Source organism: Gorilla gorilla, chromosome 4 (genome assembly GCF_029281585.2).
Source record: "Gorilla gorilla gorilla isolate KB3781 chromosome 4, NHGRI_mGorGor1-v2.1_pri, whole genome shotgun sequence".
Taxonomy (NCBI): domain Eukaryota; kingdom Metazoa; phylum Chordata; class Mammalia; order Primates; family Hominidae; genus Gorilla; species Gorilla gorilla.
This window is the reverse complement of record NC_073228.2, coordinates 50,184,033-50,209,521: the sequence shown is the minus strand read 5'-3', so window position 1 is coordinate 50,209,521 and position 25,489 is coordinate 50,184,033. Positions and strand designations below refer to the sequence as shown.

At 44.6% G+C, this 25,489-nt stretch overlaps 1 protein-coding gene across 2 annotated transcripts in view; it reads right to left on the bottom strand.

The window, feature by feature from the left end:
* STAT5B (signal transducer and activator of transcription 5B) overlaps positions 1–16,031 on the bottom strand; it is a 76,393-nt gene extending 60,362 nt beyond the window's left edge. For both annotated transcript variants that reach the window (XM_031010881.3, XM_019026941.4), the window contains exon 1: positions 15,850–16,031. The gene's annotated coding sequence lies outside the window, so the exon portion shown is untranslated. The remainder of the gene's footprint in view (positions 1–15,849) is intronic.
* Positions 16,032–25,489: the final 9,458 nt, after the last annotated feature.

Genomic DNA, 25,489 nt, shown 5'->3' with positions numbered 1-25,489 from the left:
AGCACTTGAAATGCAGCTAGTGCGACTGGGGAACTGAATTGCAAATTTTATCTCATTTTAATTAACTTAAATGTAAACCTGGAAACTGGTGTTCAATTTAATACTTGGAAAACCTTTCAGTACATTTGGAACACCTTCAGTATGTGAATCTACTTTATCAACTGAAAGTTTTATGAAATCTGAACACAGTTCATGCATTTCTGGTGAAAATTTGGTGGCTAAATTGAGAGATTATATAACTGTAAGATACACCCCAGATTTTGAAGCATTCGTACAAAAAAAGGAATGTAAAATATCTCAGTGTTTTTGTGGGCTTTTGGGTTGGTTTGTTTTTTTTGAGACAGGGTCTCACTCTGTTGCCCAGGCTGGAATGCAGTAGCACGAACACGACTCACTGCAGCCTTAACCTCCTCGGCTCAAGTGATCCTCCCACCTTGGCCTCCCAAGTAGCTGGGACTATAGGTGCACATCACCATGCCTAGCTAATTTTTTTGTTGTTGTTGTTAGAGACTGGGTCTCACTATGTTGCCCAGGCTGGTCTCGAACTCCTGGACTCAAGTGATCCTCCTGCTTTGGCTCCCCAAACTGGCCCAAAATACCTCATTAATCAATAATTTTTATATTGATCAAATGTTGAAATGATAATTTTTATATATTAAAGTATATTGTTAAAATTAATTTTATTTTTACTTTTTATTGTGATACAGACTAAGAAAATTACAATTGGAGCTCACATTATATTTGTATTGAACAGTGCTGGTCTAGAACATAAATATGCCACATACTGTACACAATTATTGCTTAGTTTCCTAGTTTATATGTCTTACCTTTTTTTTTTTTCTTGAGACGGAGTCTCATTTTGTCGCCGAGGCTGAAGTGCAGTGGTGCAATCTCAGCTCACTGCAACATCTACCACCTGTGTTCAAATGATTCTCCTGCCTCAGCCTCCTGAGACTACAGACATGTGCCACCACGCCCGGCTAATTTTTGTATTTTTAGTAGAGACAGGGTCTCACCAAGCGGGCCAGGCTGGTCTCGACCTCCTGACTCAAGTGGTCCGCCCACCTTGGCCTCCCAAAGTGTTAGGATTACAGGCATAATCCACCATGTATGGCCAGAAAACATAATTTTGAATTAAATGAGATTATCATGTTTTTAGGAAGTAGAGGAGGTAAGAGGTGATAAGCAAAAAATAACCAAAAAGAAGAGAATGATTTATTTATGTAGGCATATTGAACAATATATGTTTATAGTTTTATCTTTAATACAGAAAAACACTTATTTACTTCATGCATTTTAATTAACTACTTTATGGATTTAGGTTTTAAAAGCACTAAAAAGTACTATGTGATTTTTAAAAATGTTTTGGTATTCCCCAAACTGGCTTAAAATAAAATTCTGTTATAGCAGTTTCACTATAATAAATTACAATGCACAATCCAAGTTAAGATAGATTTTTTATTTTTTATTTTTATTTATTTATTTTTGAGACAGGGTCTCACTCTGTCACCCAGGCTGGAGTGCAGTGGTGCAATCTCAGCTCACTGTAACCTCTGCCTCCTGGGCTCAAGCCATCCTCCCACCTCAGGCTCCCAAGTAGCTGGGACTACAGGCACGCACCACCACGTCTAGCTAATTTTTGTATTTTTATAGAGATGAGGTTTCACCATGTTGCCCAGGATACTTTTGAACCCCTGGGCTCAAGCGATGAGCCCACCTCAGCCTTCCAAAGTGCTGGGATTAAAGGCATGGGCCACCATGCCCAGCCAGATTTTTTTCTAATATAAAAATAAAGATGGGATCTCATTATGTTGTCCAGGCTAGTCTCGAACTCCCGGCCTCAAGCAATCCTTCCCCCTCGGCCTCCCAAAGTGCTAGGATTACAGGTGTGAGTCATCTCACCTGGCCTAAAATAGATTTTTACTTAATTAAATTTTACATGAAACAAGTAAGTCTACTGGGCTCAAAAATGTCTATTTTTAAGGTTGTAATTTTATTTAAATTCTCTTAAAGTATCAACTCATAATTTACTTTCATTCCTCTTCTTTAAACTCTGTCAAGTGTTAAAATTCTTTTATTTTTATTTTGAGACAGGGTCTTTCTCTGTCACCCAGGCTAGAGTACAGTGGAGTGATCACAGCTCACTGTATCCTCCACCTCCCAGGTTCAATCAATCCTCTGACCTCAGCCTCCTGAGTAGCTGGACTATAGGCATACACCAGCACCCTGTGCTAATATTTTTATTTTTCATAGAGATGGGGTCTTGCTATGTTGTCCATGCAGGAAAATTCTTTTAAACACTAATTCTAGTTACAAAGAAACTATTTAATGTAAATTTAATTAAGGCAGAACATAAATCTCTGGTATTAGGAATGACTTATACCCAAGAGAAAATATCTTTCACTAGAGATTTCCTTTACCAGATATTCCCAAATGAGTACCATAATAAACATTTAGAGAAGTCATTAAGTGTGACTAATGGAATTATAAGAAAAAGAAATCCATAGCCTAGCAGCCTTCATAGGTATCACCATGAAGGGGAAAAGCCAATGCAGAAAATATATTGAAATAATACAAAGTTCAGGGTTAAAACAAACTCAACCATTTTTTTCAAAACATCTTCAATATGAAATGAATAACTTAGCAGAGCGTATATATATATATATATATATTAACCAAAAACAATTTTTTTTTTTTTAAAGAGAGACAGGGTCTCTGTCCATTGCCCGGGCTTGGGAGTGCAATGGCACCATTATAGCTCACTGCAGCCTCCACTTCCCAGGTTCAAGCAATCCTTTCACCTCTGTCTCCCTAATAATTTATTATATTATATAACAATATAATTCTCCATAAGCTTCTGTGTAAAAATATACAGGCTACCACGAAGCACAGGAAATAACACAGTCCTGAAGTTCAAATTATTTAACCTCTAAAAATGTTAAATGAAATTATGATGATTTTAACATAGTTCGACAAAGATGTCAAAAAACAGGATACTATACCAAAAAATTAACAAAAACATCACAAACTCCTTTTTCTGCTTCTAAAAACACTGATAACAAAAAACAAATTCTACATTCTGAGACATATTAATACACACAGACATTTTAAAGATAACTTTTTTTCCTGATTACAAAAGGATTCCCTGTATTATCATCTGTTTTTTTGTTTTGTTGTTTTTGAGACAAGGTCGCACTCTGTCACCCAAGATGAATGCAGTGGCTCAATCACAGCTCATTGCAGCCTCGAACTCCCAGGCTCAAGTGATCCTCCTACCTCATCTTCCCAAGTAGTTGAGACCACAGGCATGTGCCACCAGGCCCAGCTAATTTTTAAATTTTTTGTAGAGATAGGGTCTTGCTATGTTGCCCAGGCTGATCTTGAACTCCTGGACTCAAGTGATCCTCCCACCTCAGCCTCCCAAAGTGCTGGAAATATAGGCATGAGCCACTGTGCCCAGCCATAATCTGTTTATTATAGAAAAATGGAAAGATACTAGAAAGCACACACACACACACACACACACACACACACACACACACACACACACACACACACAGAGGGAACTCCACGACCCAGAAGAAATCTTTTTTCAGCGCCTGTTCTTTTTTCCAGGCACAATTGTATATGATTGTTTGTAATTTCATTTTTCATTTAGTAATATATAGTGAATTTTGTGTAGGTCATTAAATATTGTTTTATAACATAATTTAAATAGCTGGACAGTATTCTATTGGACAGCTATACACAGGTGTAATAAATGATTTAGTTTATTAAACCTCTAATGGAAATACCAAGATTCTTCCAATTTATTGCTATTTTAAGTAACACTCCTTTTGTACAAATCTTTTTTTTAATTTATTTATTATTATACTTTAAGTTTTAGGGTACATGTGCACATTGTGCAGGTTAGTTACATACGTATACATGTGCCATGCTGGTGTGCTGCACCCACTAACTCGTCATCTGGCATTAGGTATATCTCCCAGTGCTATCCCTCCCGCCTCCCCCCACCCCACAACAGTCCCCAGAGTGTGATGTTCCCCTTTCCGTGTCCATGTGTTCTCATTGTTCAATTCCCACCTATGAGTGAGAATATGCGGTGTTTGGTTTTTTGTTCTTGCGACAGTTTACTGAGAATGATGATTTCCAATTTCATCCATGTCCCTACAAAGGACATGAACTCATCATTTTTATGGCTGCATAGTATTCCATGGTGTATATGTGCCACATTTTCTTAATCCAGTCTACTGTTGTTGGACATTTGGGTTGGTTCCAAGTCTTTGCTATTGTGAATAATGCCGCAATAAACATACGTGTGCATGTGTCTTTACAGCAGCATGATTTATAGTCCTTTGGGTATATACCCAGTAATGGGATGGCTGGGTCAAATGGTATTTCTAGTTCTAGATCCCTGAGGAATCGCCACACTGACTTCCACAATGGTTGAACTAGTTTACAGTCCCACCAACAGTGTAAAAGTGTTCCTATTTCTCCACATCCTCTCCAGCACCTGTTGTTTCCTGACTTTTTAATGATTGCCATTTTAACTGGTGTGAGATGGTACCTCATTGTGGTTTTGATTTGCATTTCTCTGATGGCCAGTGATGGTGAGCATTTTTTCATGTGTTTTTTGGCTGCATAAATGTCTTCTTTTGAGAAGTGTCTGTTCATGCCCTTCGCCCACTTTTTGATGGGGTTGTTTGTTTTTTTCTTGTAAATTTGTTTGAGTTTATTGTAGATTCTGGATATTAGCCCTTTGTCAGATGAGTAGGTTGCGAAAATTTTCTCCCATTCTGTAGGTTGCCTGTTCACTCTGATGGTAGTTTCTTTTGCTGTGCAGAAGCTGTTTAGTCTAATTAGATCCCATTTGTCAATTTTGTCTTTTGTTGCCATTGCTTTTGGTGTTTTAGGCATGAAGTCCTTGCCCATGCCTATTTGTACAAATCTTTAAACATATTTCAGATGTCCTAGAATGAAATTCATCTAAATGAAACTGCTAAGTCAAAGGGTAGGTACTCTTCTTTTTTTTTTTTTTTTTGAGACGAAGTCTCGCTCTGTCACCAGGCTGGAGTGCAGTAGTGTGATCTCGGCTCACAGCAACCTCTGACTCCCTGCCTCAGCCTCCCGAGTAGCTGGGATTACAGGCACGTGCCACCATGCCCAGCTAATTTTTGTATTTTTAGTAGAGACGGGGTTTCACCATGTTGGCCAGGATGGTCTTGAGCTCCTGACCTCGTGATCCGCCTGCCTCAGCTTCCCAAAGTGCTGGGATTACAGGCGTGAGCTCCCATGCCCAGCTTGAGTATGCACTCTTTTAAGCTCTCAATACATGTATCAAACTGCCATCCAAAAAAAGCACCCATTTACATTTCAACCAATGAGTATGAAAGTGCCAGTTTCCCACATTCCCAAGCAACACTGCTCTTATTTTTCAATATTTTTAGTCTTCATAAATCTGTTAACTGAAAAAACTTGTCATTTTTATTTGCATTTCTTGATTTCCAGTATGGGTGAACACTGTTTCATATGATTATCGGCTATTTGTAGTTCTTCTTTTGTTCATTTTCTATTATGGGAATCATCTTTTTCTTACTACTTATATAGATTACTTATATATTACGAATATTTACCCATAATGCTTTGTCATATATATTAGAAATATTTTTCTTATTTTGTCACTTAGCTTTGGTTTCTGGCATTTTTTGGCATAAAGAAGTTTTAAATATTTATGTATACATATAAAAAGACATATGTATATCTATAAGATATATCTTCTTTTATTAGTTATTAAAGCCACTTATATCCTGTTCAAATTTACCAGAATGTAATGTTAAGTTCTGTGCAAACTAGACCTCTTCACATTTGGGTAATAAAAATTCAAAACTAGCTAGGCTCAGTGGCTCACACCTGCAGTCCCATCTACTCTGGAGGCTGAGGTGGGAGGATCACTTGAGCTCAGGACTTTGAGACCAGCCCGGGAAACACAGTGAGACCCCACTCTTTAAAAAATAATAATAATAAATTAAAATAATAAAATTCAAAACCATAAATTTTGAGAATATCACATTTTTGGACAAAATTTTAAATGTGTGTCTAAAGTAATATGTTTTCTTACTTAAGGACCCATTCCTGGCACACTTCACTCATCCTGGGCAACAGAGCAAGACACTGTCTCAAAAAATAAAAAATAAAAAAAACCTCATTCCCTTAAAATTATATGCTTTTTGGACTGGTGCAGTGACTCATTCCTGTAATCCCAATACTGTGGAAGGTTGAGGTGGGAGGTGTGGGGGAGGGATCACCTGGAGACATAGCAAGACCCCTGTCTCTATTTTTTTTTAACTATATTCATTTTTCTGGTATTGCAAAGTCAAGTGATCTTGCCTCATCACCAACTCAGCATGTGAATTGTAGCCATGCCACTCAGGAAGCCAAATATTTTCTATTTTGTTTTGATACCTTCAACATGAGGAGAAAGGCCAATCTCTTCATACATTACAATGAAATTAGTATTTTTACTTGATATTTAAACTCACTGCAAGATAAACTCATTTGTAAAACATGACTACACTCAGAGTTTCCATATATGTAGTCAGGCACCACATAATGACGTTTCAGTCAATGACAGACCACATATATCACTGTGGTCCCATAAGATAATAAAATGTAGCTGAAAAATTCCTATCCCCTAGTGACGCTGTAGCCATCATAATGTTGTAATGCAATGCATGACTCACATGTTTGTGGCAATGCTGGTGTAAACAAACCCACTGCACTGCCAGTCATGTGAAAGTCTAGCACACACAATTGCGTGCAGTACATAATACTTGATAATGATAATAAATGCCTATGTTACTGGTTTATGTATTTACCATACTTTTTATCGTTATTTTAGAGTGTACTCCTTCTACTTATAAAAAAAAGTTAACTGTAAAACAGCCTCAGGCAGGTCCTTCAGGAGGCATTGTTATCACAAGAGATGACAGCTCCATATGTGTTACTGCCCCTGAAGACTTTCAGTGGAACAAGATGTGGAGGTGCAAGACAGTGATACTGATGACCCTGACCCTGTGTGGGCCTAGACTAATGTGTGTGTTTATGTCTTCACTTTTAAGAAAAAGTTTTTAAAGTTTTGAAAAATTAAAAATTTTTTAAAAAGAGAAAAAGTAAAAGAATAAAAACATAAAATATTGTTGCACAGCTGTACATGTTTATGTGTTAAGCTAAGTGTTACTACAAAAGAGTTTAAAAGTGTAAAAAAGTAAACAGTTGGCCGGGCACAGCGGCTCACACCTATAATCCGAGCACTTTGGGAGGTCGAAGTGGGTGGATCACCTGAGGTCAGAAGTTTGAGACCAGCCTGGCCAACATGGTGAAACCCCGTCTCTACTAAAAATACAAAAATTAGCCGGGCGTGGTGGCGCATGCCTGTAATCCCAGCTATTCGGGAGGCTGAGGAAGGAGAACTGCTTGAACCAGGAGGTAGAGGTTGCAGTGATCCGAGATCACGCCACTGCACTCCAGCCTGGGCCACAGGAGCAAGACTCCATCTCAAAAAAAAAAAAAAAAAAAGTAAAAAGTTTACAAAGTAAAAGTATTACAGTAGGCTAAGGTTATTATTGAAGAAACAATTTTCAAAATACATTTAATGTAGCCTAACCAGACAGTATTTTAAAAATCTACAGTAATGTATAGTAATGTCCTAGGCCTTCATATTCACTCACCATTCACCCACTGAGTTGCCCAGAGCAATTTCCAGTCCTGCAAGCTCCATTCCTGGTAAGTACCCTATATAGATGTACCGTTTTTTATCCTTTATGCCATGTTTTTACTGTAACTTTTCTATATTTAGATATGTTTAGATACACAAATACTTACCCTTGTGTTACAATTGTCTACAGTACTCAATACAGTAACATGTTCCACAGGTTTGTAGTCTAGGAGCAATAGGCTTTATCATACAGCCTAGGTGTGCAGTAGGGCTTACCAACTACGTTTGTGTAAGTACCCTCTATGATGGTACCACAATGACAAAATCGCCTAATGCATTTCTTAGAACTTTGTCACCATGTATCATTAAGTGACACACGACTATAGTTACGTAAGAATAACCAAAGAAAAATACAAAAAGAGGGACTATTTACATTGTATCCTTACATATTAAACCTTCCATGCCTTTGGGATAACAATCTAGTATCCAGTTCTCACTATACATAGCTTTCCCTCACTTTCTATCAGAAATGAGATAGGAGTCCCACCTTCCTGGCATCAGAAACAGATCACCAATCCTGCAAACAAATTCACAGGGTGAACTGTTTCATTTTTAAAGAGCTGTAGATTTCTGTAGATCTCTAATTTGCTACTTTTCCTAAACCTAAAAGATGACCAAAAGATTTTTAGAAACATTAAACAAAAAAATAGAATTAGCATTATTTCTAACAGAACATTTTACCTATTTAAATATATTGTAGAATGAACGCTATATTACAAAGCTGATGAATTCCAATTTTTAGTACTTTAAGAGATCAAGTGTTCAAGTTTCTTTTTATATAGGCTACAATGACATGTATGAATGTAGCTTAACATTTAGCCCAGGTTAGATTTTTTAAAATCCCACTCCTTCAAAAACAGTGACTTGCCACCAGCTATAGGCTCTGAATTTATTTAATTAATTTATTTTTTTGAGATGGAGTCTCGCTCTGTCTCCCAGGCTGGAGCACAGTAGCGCGCTCCCGGCTCACTGTAACCTCTGCCTCCTGGGTTCAAATGATTCTTCTGCCTCAGCCTCCTGAGTAGCTGGGATTACAGGCGTGCACCACCACACCTGGCTAATTTTTGTATTTTTAGTAGAGATAGGGTTTCGCCATGTTGGCCAGGCTGGTCTCCAACTCCTGACCTCACGTGATCCGCTTGCCTCAGCCTCCCAAATTGTTAGGATTACAGGTGTGAGCCACTGGGCCCGACCTAGCCTCTGAATTTTAGACAACAAAAAACAGTTTCTCACAAACTTTTTAACTTACTCTCACCTAAAGGCTGGAAAACCCCAGTGAAGGCTTTTAAAACTCATCAGACATAGAAAAAAAGAAACAGCTTTAATTGTAGGATCTCACTGACACAAACATAAGGAAATTCTGAGTTATAGATACCTCACATTAAGCTTTTTCCACTGACATTGTAACTTCTGTCAACATTCAAAGAAAATTCAACCCTGGTCAAAGGTGACAGTTGACAATCCTGGAAGCTAACATCCTCTGTTTATTTGAACAAGTTTATACTCTGCACAGGGAATTGAAGTTCTTCTTGTCTGTGACTTGATCTCCCAAAGTTAAAGCACTACGCTTTAGGGTTGTGAATTCTGTTTCCAAGACTGAACTTCACAATCCACTCCCAAGGAAAAGTGCTGAGAGAAAGTAAGCATCATAAATGAAAAAAAAAAAAAAAAAAAAAAATCTGAGACTATTTTCTAATGGCCTTTGCAGAGCTCTAGACATACAATAGTTCAGTTGCCTTAAAAATTCGCCCAAATAGGCTGGGCACGGTGGCTCACGCCTGCAATCCCAGCACTTCGGAAGGCCAAGGCGGGAGGATCACCTGAGGTCAGGAGTTCGAGACCAGCCTGGCCAACATGTCAAAACCCCGTCTCTACTAAAAATACAAAAATTAGCTGGGCATGGTGGCACATGCCTGTAGTCCTAGCTACTCCGGAGGCTGAGGCAGGAGAATCTCTTGAACCCAGGAGACGGAGGTTGCAGTGAGCCAAGATGGCGCCACTGCATTCCAGCCTGGGTGACAGAGCGAGGCTCTGTCTCAAAAAATAATAATAATAAATTAGCCCAAATAAGTAAAATTCTTAAATCTGTCTCAGAAATCATGACTAATGCTCTAAAAAGCTTTAATGCAACAAGAATAGGACAGAAATCCCCTCAAAATAAAGTTATAAATAAAATGAGTGGGATTGTTGAGTTCTCAGTACAGACGTGCATGTCAACACGAACCCACTACATTGGCACAAATGATCCCTTTGTTTGTAAACAGAGGCCAAGGAGACAGCTTATAGCTCTTCTCCTATGATGTATACGGTAATGCTAGGGGAAGAAGAATGAAAGACAACTTACAATAAAAATTAAGACTTTCTCTGCTTTAATATAATTTCCACCAGAAGTATATACTTTAATTGGAAAAATATTTATCACCATCTTCATCAACATTTTAAAAAATCCTAAACATATAAAAATATTTTCTATTCAAAAACCAACGAGACTCCATTTGGGAACACAAAGAAATACAAGCCTCAAAGAAACAAAATGTCTTATAACAAAGTGGCAGTGGCCAGCTCACTTTTGCTGTACACTAGTTAGGGATGCAGTCTCTGGAATCAGCCCCGCCAAGAACAGTAATGTGACCTTGGACAAATTACTTAACTTCTCTGTGGCCATTTCTTCATCTTCCATCTGGGAATAATACCCACTCCTCTGAGAATCACGAGTTAACACAAGGCCAGAGCTGAAAACAATGTCTGCCCAGCACACTGTCAGTGAACGGTAAGCATTACGTAATATTTTTATTATCTTCACACTTGAAGGCATTGGAACATTTTCTCAAACTCTGGGTTCTGAACATAATTTGAAGGACTTGTTAATTGTCTGCTCACCTCTCGAAAGGTGGAATCATAATGATTAGATACATAATCAGAATATCTTCCCAGGTGAGCCGTGGTAAGCAGAGCTCTAGCCCAGAATGATGAATAGTTATTTTTAATACAAATCATGGATGTGGCTGTTACTGGCAACTTCGGCCTGATTTCCCATATGCAAAGAAATCCCCTACCAGGGGAAAACAAGCAATGTTAGAAACCTGTTGGGTTTGTCCTGTTATCATTACAGGGTAAAGCCAAATTCACATTTAGTAGCCTGATGGGCATTAAAAATATTAGTCACCAAATTAATCCCAACAAATAACAATAATTGATTGGCTCATTGATGTATTTCCCCTTGTCTTCCCCAACCTTTCTCTAACTAGTCAGAAAGGAAAGTTTTCATATTTTCTGAGAATCTCATTACTGCTCTCAAACCATGCTCTATATCTTAGTATAATTTAAAAAATGAGTCAGCACAAGCACCTCAGAAAACTAGCATAGAATATGAAGCTACTTCTCTTCATATTAGAAAAGTACAAAAATTTTTAAAAAGGTTATTCAGGGTACCAAAGGTAACAGAAGAATACATGAAGAGTGAATGTTGCAGTAGATTTTGCAAGCTAGCTTCCAAAAGTAGGTAGAAAAAGATAAATGTTCTTCATCAATCAATCAATACAGGTATTCATCATCTCAGTGGTGTCATCCATGTGAAAATGGACATAGTTATTAAGAATAAACCTAAAGAAGAAACCATCTTGTATGTGACAAATTATAACTTCTCCTTTCTTGAATATTGGGGCAGCAGGGGAATAGGAAGTCAAGATACTCCAAGTATTAACTTCATTTGCAAATTGAATTGTATGTAATTGTGCACCATGCTAATGCAATACTGCTTTTAGTAATGGGATCCAAATGAAAATTTAGAAGAGGTAAACTCCCCCTAAACTGCAAACACATCTGAATGTCAACTCAATTAGGAGTCTATTTAGTTATTACACTTCTTAGAATAAAGCGAGTTAAAGGCCAGGAAAAGAACACTTGCTTTAATCACTGAAACAATCTACACATATTTCTCAAGGCTCCACTTAACTCATCCTGCAACATTTATATTAAAAGTGACCTATCACTTAAGTGATCCAGGAGAGTAAAGGAAGAGTTCTAAGGCTGAAGGTGATTCCTCCTGAGCTCTAATACCATACCCTAAATTTCACCTCGTTCTTAACTCTTTTCCATGACACTGTGTATGGCTTTTAAGCGAGTCCAGAAAAACGGCTATCATTACTACTTAATATAAACCATGGGGTTCTGTATCATGTAAACCCAGAGCAACTCCTCTTTGAAGCACCGACATTCAAGGCTCTACATAACATGTTTCAACTCTATCTTAGTGCTGTACATTTTCCAAGTACCTGCGAGGAAACAGATAGCAGCACCCCCATTTTTCTGTAAATTGTGCTTTTGTTGCTGTTCTAAGACTCCTTCCAAGGCTGTTAAACTTTGAAGAGAGTTGGGAAAAGACAAGAACATCTTGCCTTCCCGATTGGGTATTCAGGCTTCACTCAGTAAAGCTGTCATGAAGTAGCGCAAAGGGTCAGAGACAAACCACACGGCATCTGATGTTTGTCTGTGTAAGTTTAAAATAAAAATGTGACACTATAAGAAGGTTAACATGTGGACCTAATTTTGAAAATACAAACAGGAAGCACCCCCACCCCAATATTACCATTTAAAAAAAAAGGAAACCAAACCTCAAAGATACCTTCCAAGGAAGTGATGGGTGTGACCCAAACTAACAAAAGTAATAAAACGGCATTTCAACTCTGAAACCATCAAAAGTGAGGGTCTCATTCAACCAACTAAAAATCTAACACCTGTAAATTGCTCTTCTCTTTTGATTAGTAAAAACAGCATAGATTTAGATGTGCAAAATCTTCTCCAAACTGACATAGGCTTTTCAGTAGCAGAGGATCATCATTAATAAAACACCCAATGTTAAGATTTTACTTCAAATAAGGCCACTATAATTAAGAGTGAATACAATTTTAAAAAATATTTATCACTCTGATGCTTAGAACTTAAATTTAAGTACAAAAACTGTCTGATCAATGGAAACTAGATTGTTAAGTTTGACTTTCTTATTCCCAGAAATAAGCATAAAACTGTTGTGTTTCCAACACTGCAGGGGAAAAAAAAACTTCTGATTTTAGAAGAGTTCTATTCACAAAGCTCAGAATTAAAAACATTTTCTTCCTTTAAATACCACACGTTTGAGGACAGCTATAGTGCAGAGCTAACTTTGAAGCATTATTTTTATTAAGTTGCACAGTTAAAGTATTTTGATACTTTGATATTTTATAGTATCAAAATAAAAGGATATTCTTCTCAAGAGTCCAGTAACCTGGAATTGCCAAATAGCTTTTTAAAAGAATAAGTTTCAAATTATCAGAAAAATCATACAAACTAGGGTTATTTTGCTTCCTTTTGTAGGAATAATGCAGTAATCTATACTCTTAACAGAAAGGGAAAAAATGTGTCACAGATAGAATGTCCAGAAATCTGTGAATAACTTTATGAGATACAGACATTTTTGTAGGGCACGAAAATAGTTAGGCTTCCTTCGATTCCACCTGTAACCTGCATCTAATCTTGAGCATGTTATTTACCTATCTATAACGTCTTCCTTTTACAATAAGACTACCTGTGTCACCTACCTACATAACAACAAGCCAAATAAACCACAACAAATGGATTCACAATATATAAGCCTAACAAACATTACAGACAATTTGAATACTAACAATACCATGATTTGAAAAAACTCGACTTAAGTATCAAAAAGTAATAAATGGCAACTTTAGTCTTGATGTGGCTTTTACATATGTAAATGACATAAAAACAATCAAGAGAGGAAGAAAATGGAGATGAGATGAAAAGTCAGAGCAGGATAGGAAGTGTTGACCAAAATATTTATGTTGTAACACTCCAAACGATGATAGCACATTTTTCTCCTACTATCATACATATTATGAAGTACACACCTTAAATTTCTGAACACAATCCATATTAATATCCCGTGGGCAAAAAATACAAGCACTGAAAAGGTGAGAACTGATGAGAAGGTGGGATAGTTTACTTAGTTGGGTATACAGCAAAGATTATTTTGTGCAGAGTTTAGCTTCAAGTTATGCAATAACCAAACTGCTGATGATAGAAATCAACTTTTTTTTTCTGATGGTTTGCTTTACAAAACAACAACAACAAAAAAAAAACCTCTCCATTCCTTCCCTGTGTCTCAATCTGGAGCTTGAAATTTCATCTTCCAGAGGCTACAGTAGCAAACAAGTCATCTCCTAGATAACGCACTTACCTGACCCAAGGTGTGGACTTGTTTGAATTAAACGTAACAGATACCACAAATTGTCACATAGGAAGTTTTTCTTAAAATCAGCAGCCCCTTCTCTTATTTAGCCATGTCCATTCTAACAACTGTGATCTTCCACGAGATGGAAACTGGTACCCAAATGAATAAACAAAACAACCCAAAGCCTTAAAATAAAATCAATCAATAAGATTCTCCCCATTTGAAGTGATCAGAACCACTCCAATATTTACAGTGTTACAAAATGAAATTTTAAAACATGAAAGGCACACTCAATAAAATACATCCCCACCTAGGAACTCACAGGCAATGAACATAACGCAATATAACATAAGCAAATGGACAATAACAGAATGTTGGGGAGAGAGGCACAGTTCTATTACCTTAATTGAAAGATAACAAAATTATTTGAAATAATGTAGACCCAACAGCTGAAAGCTTATTATGGCCCAGGCGGCTATCCAACAGCTTTGGAAACCTAAGATCCAAGCAGACCATAAACACCACTTGAAGACTGAAAAAAATGACATAAGCCCAAGTATGATATTCAGTGTCACGCTGGCCCTTTCAAAGGGCATCCCCTGAGGACACTGCAGAGAAAATGTATGGAATTGTATCTAGGCAAAGATCTGTATACTGCATGATGCTTTGGGAAGAGCACGAATCTCAGAGTCCTTGAAGTTTCAATCCCTGGATACTCAACAAACAGCCATGTCACCTGAGCAGGCCACTTACTCCACCTATCTGGGCCTCAGTTTCCTCATTTGTACAATAAAAGAATGTGGCATCATCGCTGGGTTCCTTTCCAGCTCTAACATTCTTTGACCCACTTTTGGCACTATTTATTTGATACAAGGTATGGCGGGATCACAGGGACCAAGAAGAAAAGAACTGACTCTGGCTCTTTGGCAAACAGAGAATCGGTATCTCTTTTAGCCTTTAAAATTCTTGTGCTTTTCATTAATCCCGTCTTTCTAAAAGCTGACACTTGTTTTTCTTCTTTGCCTTTTCCATCACTGCTGGCTACAAGTGTTTGCAACCGCCTCTTGCTCCGTGTGAGTTCTTTCCTCTTTGTTCACCCCGACCATCTTGCCAGATTCCTTTAGCCTCAGACCAGCTTTTGTGATACAACTCCCCTTCCGACTCTCCATATCTACCCCCGACACCAGGAGCACTTTTAACCCTTTATCCCTGACTAGAAAGAAAAAGCACACTGCATCCCACGGCCACACGCACGAGCCCAGGCCTGGCGGGTCCTGATGTGGGATCCCGCCCCCCAGAGTCTTATCGAAACGTTCGTATTTGTTGTCTTGATTCCTTATAAGGCCCTGTTTCTTGAAGCTTTGCTAATACCCCCCACCGCACCAGGCACCCCCGCAGGCTCATCCCATCCCCGGAGTCCCGGGAACCTCTTTTGAAAGAAAGAAGTTAAAGCAAGGAAGACGGCTGGGGATATTCGGAATTGCAACGTGAAGGTGTGAGGCGGCTGACAGCAGCCCCCTGAGCTCCTAGGGGGTCGGCGCGGGATCCCCACACACCCACTCGGCACACGCGCACGCAGCCTTTAAAGCGCACGCCCCCCGCGGCGCCGCGGCGTTCGCAAGTCCCCCTCGCGCACCCCGCATTGCCCTCAGCCTCTCCGGCAGCCAACCCGGACCCCCTCTCCCCGCGCGCGCCCCTCGCCCAGCGCGCAACCACCGCGGCCCGGGAGCGATGGCGGCGGCGCGGCCCTGACGGGCGGCTGAGCGGCTGGAGCGCGGGCCCCGCCCGGGCTGGCTCCCCGGCCTGGCTCCCCCGGCCCCGGGCCCAGGGCTCGCCCCGCAGCTCCTACCTCGCTCGGCCCCTCGGGCGCCCGCGGCTGCTCCGGCCCAGCTGTCTGGCTTGCCCGCCCGCCCGCTCGCTCCCTCCCTCGGCCGGGCCGCCGCGCGGAGTTGCCTGCGCTGGGTCCCCGCCCGGGGTGACGGCTCCGGCCGCCGACTCTCCTCCCGCCGGGGCCCGCGGGGGCGCGCGCGCCGCTCACGCGCGGAGGCCCAGGGACGCGCGCCGCTGGCAGCCCGGAGCGCGCCCCGCTTCCTGGTTCCGCCCGGCGCGCGCTCGCTAGCCCGCTGTCCCTCGCGCCCCCTCCGCGGCCGCCCTTGAAGGACCCGGACCCCTCGGCGCACCCGAGGTGGCGGCGCGCTCGGCGAGGCCGGTGCCGGCGCCGCGCGCACCCCCTTTCTGCGGCGGTGGGGTGTCTTCCCGGCTCGGCTCCCTAGCCGACCCCGCACCGCAAGCACATGCTGCTTTGTTTGGGTTGGGTCGACCACCACTAGCAGGGCTAGGGCGCACTGTCGTGGTCGTTTTGGTTGGCCCCCTCCGCGGCCCGCCCACCTCCCTCCCTGGGAGCCCAGGCCCGCGTTCCGGGTCCTCTCCCTCCGAGGCCGAGGTCAGAAGTCCACAGGGGCCCCGATCAATAATTATCCTGGGTTTGCCCCCGGGAGGGCGTCTCAGCCAGGGCTCCTGCCGCCTGCATGGGCACGGCAGGAGTTCACATTCGCCCAGGCCGAATTCACCTGTCCGTGTTCCAGGGTGAACCTACGGGGGACGGGGCGCCTGGGGCCGGTTCCCTTCCTGGGAAAATCTGGCTGGCTCCCACCAGTCAGAGCTGCGGGAGGGACTGCTCTCTCTAGAGAAGAAAGAATAAACAGGGTCATCTGTAGGATCCAGGGGAAGGGGGTCCCCCAGATCCTTTCCACGTGCTGAGGAGGGGGTTGCGGTTGTGGGAAGCCAGGCTGAGTCACCCACTCTCCTTTCCTCTGCTACGTCTTTCTCCCGGAGCCGGCCAGCGGTTTCCCTGGCAACCCTCCAAGGGCTAGCACTAAAGCAAGACATAGGAAAGCTCCAGAAGCCAAGCTGCAGGGGCCAAAAGAGAGAGAAGGACCCCTCCCGCCCCCACTCAGACACACAGAGCTCCCCTGTGTGTATGCAAAACGTTCATGTCCAGAGATGGCCCAGAGCTGCAAGTTCTCCCATAGTCCTCCCTGGGCAGCTCTTTCCAGCGGCCTTCTCTTCACCACCAGAATGACACCAGCCACAAAGGTCTCCAGCTGGTCAAAAAAGCCTTCTCCGCTACCCGGGCCACTGCTCCAGTCCCACACTCTGGGCCAACACCTGGCACAGTGCTTTGCACAGAGTAGGTTCAGGGAGCTTGGAGGCCGGAGAAGGAAGCAGGAAGCAGGATGGATGCGCCAACCAACCCCGAGCTCTCTGGCAACCTCCCTGACAGTCACTGCCCATGATGTTTTGACACTCAGGCGCTCCATGTTCTCCATATTTCTCTTTTTTCTTTTCTTTTTTCTTTTTTGAGACGGAGTCTCTCTCTGTTGCCCAGGCTGGAGTGCAATGGTGCGGTCTCAGCTCACGGCAACCTCCACCTCCTGGGTTCAAGTGATTCTCCTTCCTCAGCCTCCTGAGTAGCTGGGATTACAGGCGCACACCACCACATCCGGCTAATTTTTGTATTTTTTTAGTAGAGACAGGGTTTCACCATGTTGGCCAGGCTGGTCTCGAACTCCTGACCTCATAATCTGCCCACCTCAGCCTCCCAAAGTGCTGGGATTACAGGCATCAGCCACCGCACCTGACCCATGTTTCTCTTTCTTGTGAGCTTTCATCCCTGCACACATGCTGTTCCCTCTGCCTGGAATGTCCTGCCTTCTTGATGTCTGCCCTTTGGTGACATTTGCTTCAGGCAACATGACCTCCCTCATTGTTTCCCACCACGTTATTCATGCCTCTATTACAGCACTTCTTGTGTTGAAGGACAATTTCATGTTTTCATGTTTCTGTCTCTATCCCCAAGGGCAGACACAATATGCTATTCACTTTTAAATCCTCCTACTCGTGTTCAAGCCCAGAACAGACACTCAATAAATATTTTTGGAACAAATCCTATGCTCTAGGAATGCAAATGGAGGTTACAAGGACTATGCAGTCATTAAGAGGACAGGGTCTAGCCCAGTGTGGTGACACACACCTGTGGTCCCAGCTACTGAGGAGGCTAAGGTGGGAGGATCACTTGAGCCCGGGAGGTCAAGGGTGTGATGATTTGTTTTTTTTTTTTTTTTTGGAGACAGAGTCTCACAGAAAAAGGTCTCATGGTGTGGTGGCACAATCACAGCTCAAGGCAACCTCCTGGGCTCAAGCAATCCTCCTGCCTCAGCCTTATGAGTAACTGGGACCACAGACGTGCACCACTACTCCCAGATAATTTTTTAAAATTATTTGTAGGCCGGGCACGGTGGCTCACGCCTGTAGTCCCAGCACTTTGGGAAGCCAAGGTGGGTGGATCACGAGGTCAGGTGTTCCAGACCAGCCTGGCCAATATGGTGAAACCCTGTCTCTACTAAAAATACAAAAATTAGCTGGATGTGGTGGTGCACGCCTGTAGTCCCAGCTACTGGGGAGGCTGAGGCAGGAGAATTGCTTGAACCCGAGAGGCGGAGGTTGCAGTGAGCCAAGATCACAAAACTGCACTCCAGCCTGGGGCGACAGAGTGAGACTCCATCTCAAAAAAAAAAAAATTATTTGTAAAGACAGGGTCTCACTATATTGCCTGGGCTGTTCAAGAACTTATGGCTCAAGCAACCCTCCCTCCTCAGCCTCCCAAAGTGCTGGAATTACATTTGTGAGCCGCTGTGCCCAGCCTGAAGCTGTAGTGAGCCATGATTGTGCCACTGCTCTCCAGCCTGGGCGACAGACAGAGTGAGACCTGTCTCAAAAAAAAAAAAAAAAAGTACAGGTTCTCAAACCAGACTCTGTCAATTCCTTGAGCCGGGTAATCTTGAGTGTGTTTTCCTCTATCTTCTCGTTTGTAATGTGGTGATAGAGACAGTACCTACCTCATCGGGTTGTGGGAAATAAGTGTTTACTACATGTAAAGTGCTTGACTGTAAAGCACTGTATAGCGGTTAACTACTACTGTGGTGTTTAGTAGCAGCTAAGATGAATACTCCTCTTCCCAAGACCGGCGGTCTAGGACTCAAGCCAGCTGGTTTGTGGCAGCCACAGGGCGCTAGTTTAAATGTCCTGAAGGGGGCCGGGCGCGGTGGCTCACGCCTGTAATCCCAGCACTTTAGGAGGCCAAGGCGGGTGGATCACCTGAGATCGGGAGTTTGAGACCAGCCTAACCAACATGGAGAAACCCCGTCTTTACTAAAAATACAAAATTAGCTGGGCATGATGGTGCCATTACAGGATTACATGCCTGTAATCTCAGCTACTTGGGAGGCTGAGGCAGGAGAATCACTTGAAACTGGGAGGCGGAGGTTGCGGTGAGCCAAGATCACACCATTGCACTCCAGCCTGGGCAGCAAGAGCGAAACTCCATCTCAGAAAAAAAAAAAAAAAAAAAAAAATGTCCTGAAGGGTGGGTGGGAATGCCTCTTGATTCTTGCAGCTCTAGGCACATCTCTGACTGATGGTCACCAGGCACCAAGCTAGACCTGGCTGGGTGTGTGCACAGATGCCGAGGACAGAATGTTCTGGGTCACTACCTCAGCAAAACAGAATGTTGTCATCCTGGGACAGGAAGGCCTGACACCTGCTTCTCTGCTTGACAGTTCTGATGGGGTGAGACCCTCTTCTTCTAGGCCTCGGGGACATATTCCCTTAAATTGAGGGGACACCAGACTTAAGACATGACAGAAAGAAAGAAACTGAACAGGAAGCTAGGATCCTGAAAGACCCCACAGTCCAACCCATAAGGAATGACCCAAGAAGGTACCTGGAGATGCAGTAATGTCCACTGGAGGGTCTCATCCCTTAGTGCACCGGCCTGACCCAGGAGATAGGCTTGGGGGAAGAGCCTGGGGGTCTGGTCCACAGCCCTTGTCCATGCATGCCCCTGCTCCCATCCTACAGCCTCCTCCCCTCTCTCTCTCATAGATGAACACATGGCTTTCAGAGGGGGCAGCTTCCCTGCTTCACATCCTCCCTCACTCCTGCCCCAGAGATCATGAGGCCATTTTCTGGGAACGTCATTGAAGCCACAACCACGATCCCCTCTGGCCAGAAACCAGAGGCCTTCGTTATTGTGGCTTCCCTCCTGCATCCCAGGAGTCAGGCTGACCCTGGGCGACCACCGGCCACACATTTGCTAAGAAAGGGCACTGTGGGAATGTCCCTTTTTCCCTGTGGGGATGAATCCTTCCATAGGGGGATAGGTCAGTACAGGACCCTGGAGCCATGTGGAGAAGGTATAGGATGCTCAACAGAAAAGAAGGCGGGGATGCCAGATCTCCAAGGCCTCAGAATGGCGTGGCCTCGGTTTGGAATGGGCTCTGCAGTTTCGGAGGGCTCTGTCAGTGCCCCTGCTTACTTCTGCCAGAGCATTGGTGGTGAAAAGTTAGATGTGGTTCTAAATCCCAGCTCTGCTAACTTACTAGCTGTTGGCCAGGCGCGGTGGTTCACACCTGTAATCCCAGCACTTTGGGAGGCCGAGGTGGGTGGGTCAGGAGGTCAGGCAATCGAGACCATCCTGGCTAACATGGTGAAACCCTGACTCTACTAAAAATACCAAAAATTAGCCTGGCGTGGTGGCGGGCGCCTGTAGTCCCAGCTACTCGGGAGGCTGAGCCAGGAGAATGGCATGAACCCAGGAGGCTGAGCCAGGAGAATGGCATGAACCCGGGAGGCAGAGGTTGCAGTGAGCCGAAATCGCGCCACTGCACTCCAGCCTGGGCGACAGAGCGAGATTCCGTCTCAAAAAACAAACAAACAAAAAAAAACTAGCTGTGTGACTTTGGTCTAGGTACTTAATGTCTCTGAGGATCTCGGTTTCCCATCACGTGTAAATCATAGTTAGGAGGTAAAGTGTAATATATGTTTTAAATCCACAGAATCCTTCTGTGCATTTAAATGCACAAAAGACCCTAGCAACTGTTGTTGCCCCTCCAGAAGGGCCCTGGGGGACAGGAAAGGGCAGAGACTAACTTTTCACCACATACCCTTTTGAATCTTTTGTTACAAAATACATATATCATGTGCAGATGCTCCCTATTAAAACATTAGTAAAATAGACAGTTTTTTTAAAGGAAAAAGGAGAGTATATGTGAAGGCAACTAAGCACTGTGCCTGGCACTTGATAAAAAAGCATTTTCTCTCTTTCTTTCCCTCAGCCTAATCCCAGCCAGTGTGCTGGCCAGGAGAGAGCTGGTGCTTTGTCACATGGAGGGGAAGGGAGAGGACGGGATCGATGGATGTGCAGGTGCATGGAGGACTCGCCACCTGGAGAGTCTCACACACCTGCTGTCAGTCTTGCTCCTGTGTGCCTCACCAATCTGGGCTCCCTTCCAGCCAGAGCTAAAGGCTAAAGGGTGGGCTCTCTGGAAAGGCCAAGGATCCCCCGACCCCTCCTCTTGGGACAGGGTCACTGGGCTCTCTCCACCCAGAGTCCTGGGGGATGCAGCATAATCCAGGGAGGGTGGGGCGGACGCAGAGGAGGGAGCAGAGTGCCACTGCAGCCAGTATCTTGCTGGCTTGCCTGGCAGGTTAAGAACTCAAAATTCAGCCCAGCACCAGGCAAAGATGAGGCTGCTGCTGCCACTGTGCGTGGAAAAGCAGCTCAGTGGGACCAGAGCAGGCAGAGGCCAGGGCAGCAGGGGGAGAGCCTTCTAGGAACCATGGTGGGGGTGGTCTGTGAACAGGGGGCTGCCCTGAACCGTCAAAGCTCCAGAAGTTCTGTGCTGTTTTAGGGGCCTTCATTAATCCAACAGGTATTTATGAAGGCTCCATTGTGGACAAGCAGTGGGACATAGCCCTTTAGGCAATGTGTTAGGGCCATAAGAAGGGGCCTGTAATACAGATGGGATTGAAGGGCAGAGGAAAAAACACCCAGCTCTACTGGCCAAGGCCTCTGAGCACCTGCAATGCACCAGCCACTGTGACTGAGTCTTTTTTTTTTAGACAGAGTCTCGCTCTGTCACCCAGGCTGGAGTGCAGTGGTGCGATCTTAGCTCACTGCCACCTCTGCCTTCCAGGTTCAAGTGATTCTCCTGCCTCAGCCTCCCAAATAGCTGGGATTACAGGCATCTGCCACCACACCTGGCTAATTTTTTTATTTTTAATAGAGACATGGTTTCACCATGCAGAGTCTGTGCTGGCTTGGTCAGGCTGGCCTCAAACTCCTGACCTCAGGTGATCCACCTGCCTCAGCCTCCCAAAGTGCTAGGATTACAGGCTTGAGCCACTGCACCGGGCCTGTGACTGGGTCTTAACAGAAATCCCAGCAGTGGGTCTTGCTATTTCTTTACAAGTGAGGATGCTTAGATCCAAGAGGCAGACTCACTCACTCAAGATCCTACAGCAGAGCCAGGGTCTGCACCAGGACCTTATGACTCCAAAGCCTTTGTGTTTTCCTCTAGGCCACACTAACCCTAGGAAAGATGAGGCCAATTTCACCAGGTGGCCAAGGGAGGAATGACATTCTAGGTAGACGGAATGAAAGGGGCTAGTGCTTGGAGTTGAGAGGCCAGCGTAAGGGGAAAAGCCTGGCCGAAGCACTTTTTTGAGGCTTGGAGCAAGGAAGATGTGGGTAGATCTGAGACTTAAGAAACGAAGAAACAATGAGAAACAGATTCTACAGAAAGGAACCCCCTCCAGTCATAACAAAGGAAAGTGGCAGAGTACTGGGAGGTGTCGTGGAAGATGCTCAGCCCCCTCGCACACAACCCCCAGAGGGCTTGAGGTTGGGTACTGGGCTGGCCAAGGCACAAAAGATTTCTTGTTGGGCTGGAAGGAGGAGAAACTAGCTCAGCGGGAAGAGAGGCCTGATAGTCATCATGGATGAGGATGAGAAGCCAGGCTTGACCCAGGGCCGCCCAGGACAGTGCCAATTCCACTCAGCTGCCTGGCTCTGTGTGCCCTCTCTCCTCTCTCCAGGCTCCTGGGCCTGGCCCTGCAATGAGGGGGCTGCAAAGGGTGGGCTCCTCCTGCCCACCTGACTGGCTGGGAAATGTGAACCTGGCACAGACTCTGCATCCTCTTCTCTTCGTCCAGAAAGAAACCGGCCTACAAGCCTCTCCCCCAGGGCAGGCAGGCTGGGCAGCTGGGCAGAGGAGGCAGGACTCCCCTCCTACCCACCCTGTCCAGCCCCACACCCTTCCCCTCATGCTATTCCCAGAAACAGAGGACAGTCACTATGCCTCAGGCAGGATGGCCTTGTGTTCTCTTGGTGACTTCACTGTAAAGTGACTTCCCTGAAGAGTGGTGGATAGGGAACAGTGGCAGGAACGGGCTTCACCCAAGCTCCAGCAGCTCCTTCCCTTCCCCCAGATTTGCACAGAAGTCCTCACCCTGTGCATATAAACACACACCCTCCCTAGGTCCTGATCTGTCTTCTTGGACAAGAATGGGGGTGGCATTTCTATAGGGAGGTACCAGGGCCTGGCCTCAGAGGTGGGGTATACTCTGAGCATGGGCCCATGGCCCCACTTCTAGAAGCCTTCCCCGGTGGGGGCTGGAGTGCAGGTAGGCTGTCCAAGCAGAGGCAAGGTGGGGGTGAAACAGGATGTTTAAGGGCTCCAGGGCTTCTCCCCTTTGCCGCAGGGTGAAAAGATACTTCCTAGAAAGCCTCCAGCTTTCTTGGGAAGGCCCTTCACCCCTACCCCACCTCCCCTCTGGCTCCCATGTAACAGGAGCTCTCCTTGAAGAAGGGACTTGGAGCACAGGAAACAAAGGCATCTCTGTACCACCTCCCTCCACCCCCCAAGGAAGGTCAAGTCAAGGTGACCTCAATCTGTTCTCCCCAGGGTAGGGGCATGGGCAGACCTGATCGTCAAGGGCAAGGCAGAAAGGGGACCTGGGATAATTCTTTCTCTCTCCCTCTTTTTTTTTTTTTTCTTTTTGTGACAGAGTTTCACTTTTGTTGCCCAGGCTGGAGTGCAACGGCGTGATCTCAGCTAACTGCAACCTCCACCTCCCTGGTTCAAGTGATTATCCTGCCTCAGCCTCCTGAGTAGCTGGGATTATAGGCATGCGCCACCATGCTCAGCTAATTTTTGGATTTTTAGTAGAGATGGGGTTTCACCATATTGGCCAGGCTGGTCTCGAACTCCTGACCTCAGGTGATGCACCCGCCTCGGCCTCCCAAAGCGCTGGGACAACAGGCGTGAGCCACCATGCCCGGCCCTTTGGGATAATTCTCTTAATCCATAAACTCAAACCCACCTTCATGTAAGTGTGCACAGAGCACACTGTCCCATTCAATAGAGCAGGGGTGTAGGCTGGGCGAGAATGGAGGTGCCATGCTCCGCACCGCAGAAAAATGGTGGGCTAGCCCACCCCAGGGAGGCCTCTTCACTCTGCCAGTGTGTGCTGGGCTTGGGGAAGCTTAGAAAGGTTATACTGAGACCCTGCCCACAAGGCCTGGCAACTTGGATCCTGGTGCCATCTGTGCACTTACTGGCCAGACAGCTTTGGGCAGGTTTCTTTCATGGACTAATCAAAGGGTGTGATTCTGGCCCTGACTGCCTTCAAGGTTATTGAAAGGATCCGTTGAGTTGAAGAGCACAACCATGTCTGTACACAAATGTGCCTTGATGTAGTTCAGGATACGAATATAGTGTGCCAACTGAAGCCTAGGCTGCAGACTATTATTATTCCTAATAAAATATAGGAGGTCTTCTTTTGGAGAATATATTGCTTTTTTTTTTTTTCTTTTCTTTTTTTTTTTGAGACAGAGTCTGACTCTGTTGCCCAGGCTGGAGTGCAGTGGTATGATCTCGGCTCACTGCAACCTCCGCCTCCTGTGTTCAAGAGATTCTTGTGCCTCAGCCTCCCGAGTAGCTGGGATTACAGGTGCGTGACACCACGCCCGGCTAATTGTTTTGTATTTTTAGTAGACACGAGGTTTCACCATGTTGGTCAGACTGGTCTCAAACTCCTGGCCTCAAGTGATCCTCCCACCTCAGCCTCCCAAAGTGCTGGGATTACAGGCGTGAGTCACTGCACCTAGCCTGGGGAATATATTTCTGTAAGATTTCTAAAATCCTTCCTCACTCCCCATCTAATACTGTGACTTGGATTTGGGGGCGAAGAGCAGTTAGGGGCAAGGAGGCCAGCCTCGGACCGCAGCTCAGTCAGACCCTTGACAGTTTCTGATCTTCCTGAACCCCCATCCCGTGGCCTCAGTTTTCTCCTCCACAGCCTGGTTCCCCAAAATCACCAGGGCACTTTGTGGTGGGAAATCACCCACACAAGGGGACAAACAAGGGGACTGAAAGCAAAAAGAAACCCCAAATTTGACATTTCTGGGTAGTTGTGTTATCTGGAGCCACGACTACAGTCACCTCTTCCCAACCCAACTCTGACACCCTTCCCTCTACTCCCTTGGGTGCCCTTTGCCCATCCTGGGAAAGTTCCATAGCTCCTCCTCCTCCCCACTGCATCTCAAAGGGAGAACAGGCACGAAGAAATGGAGAGAAACCCAGACA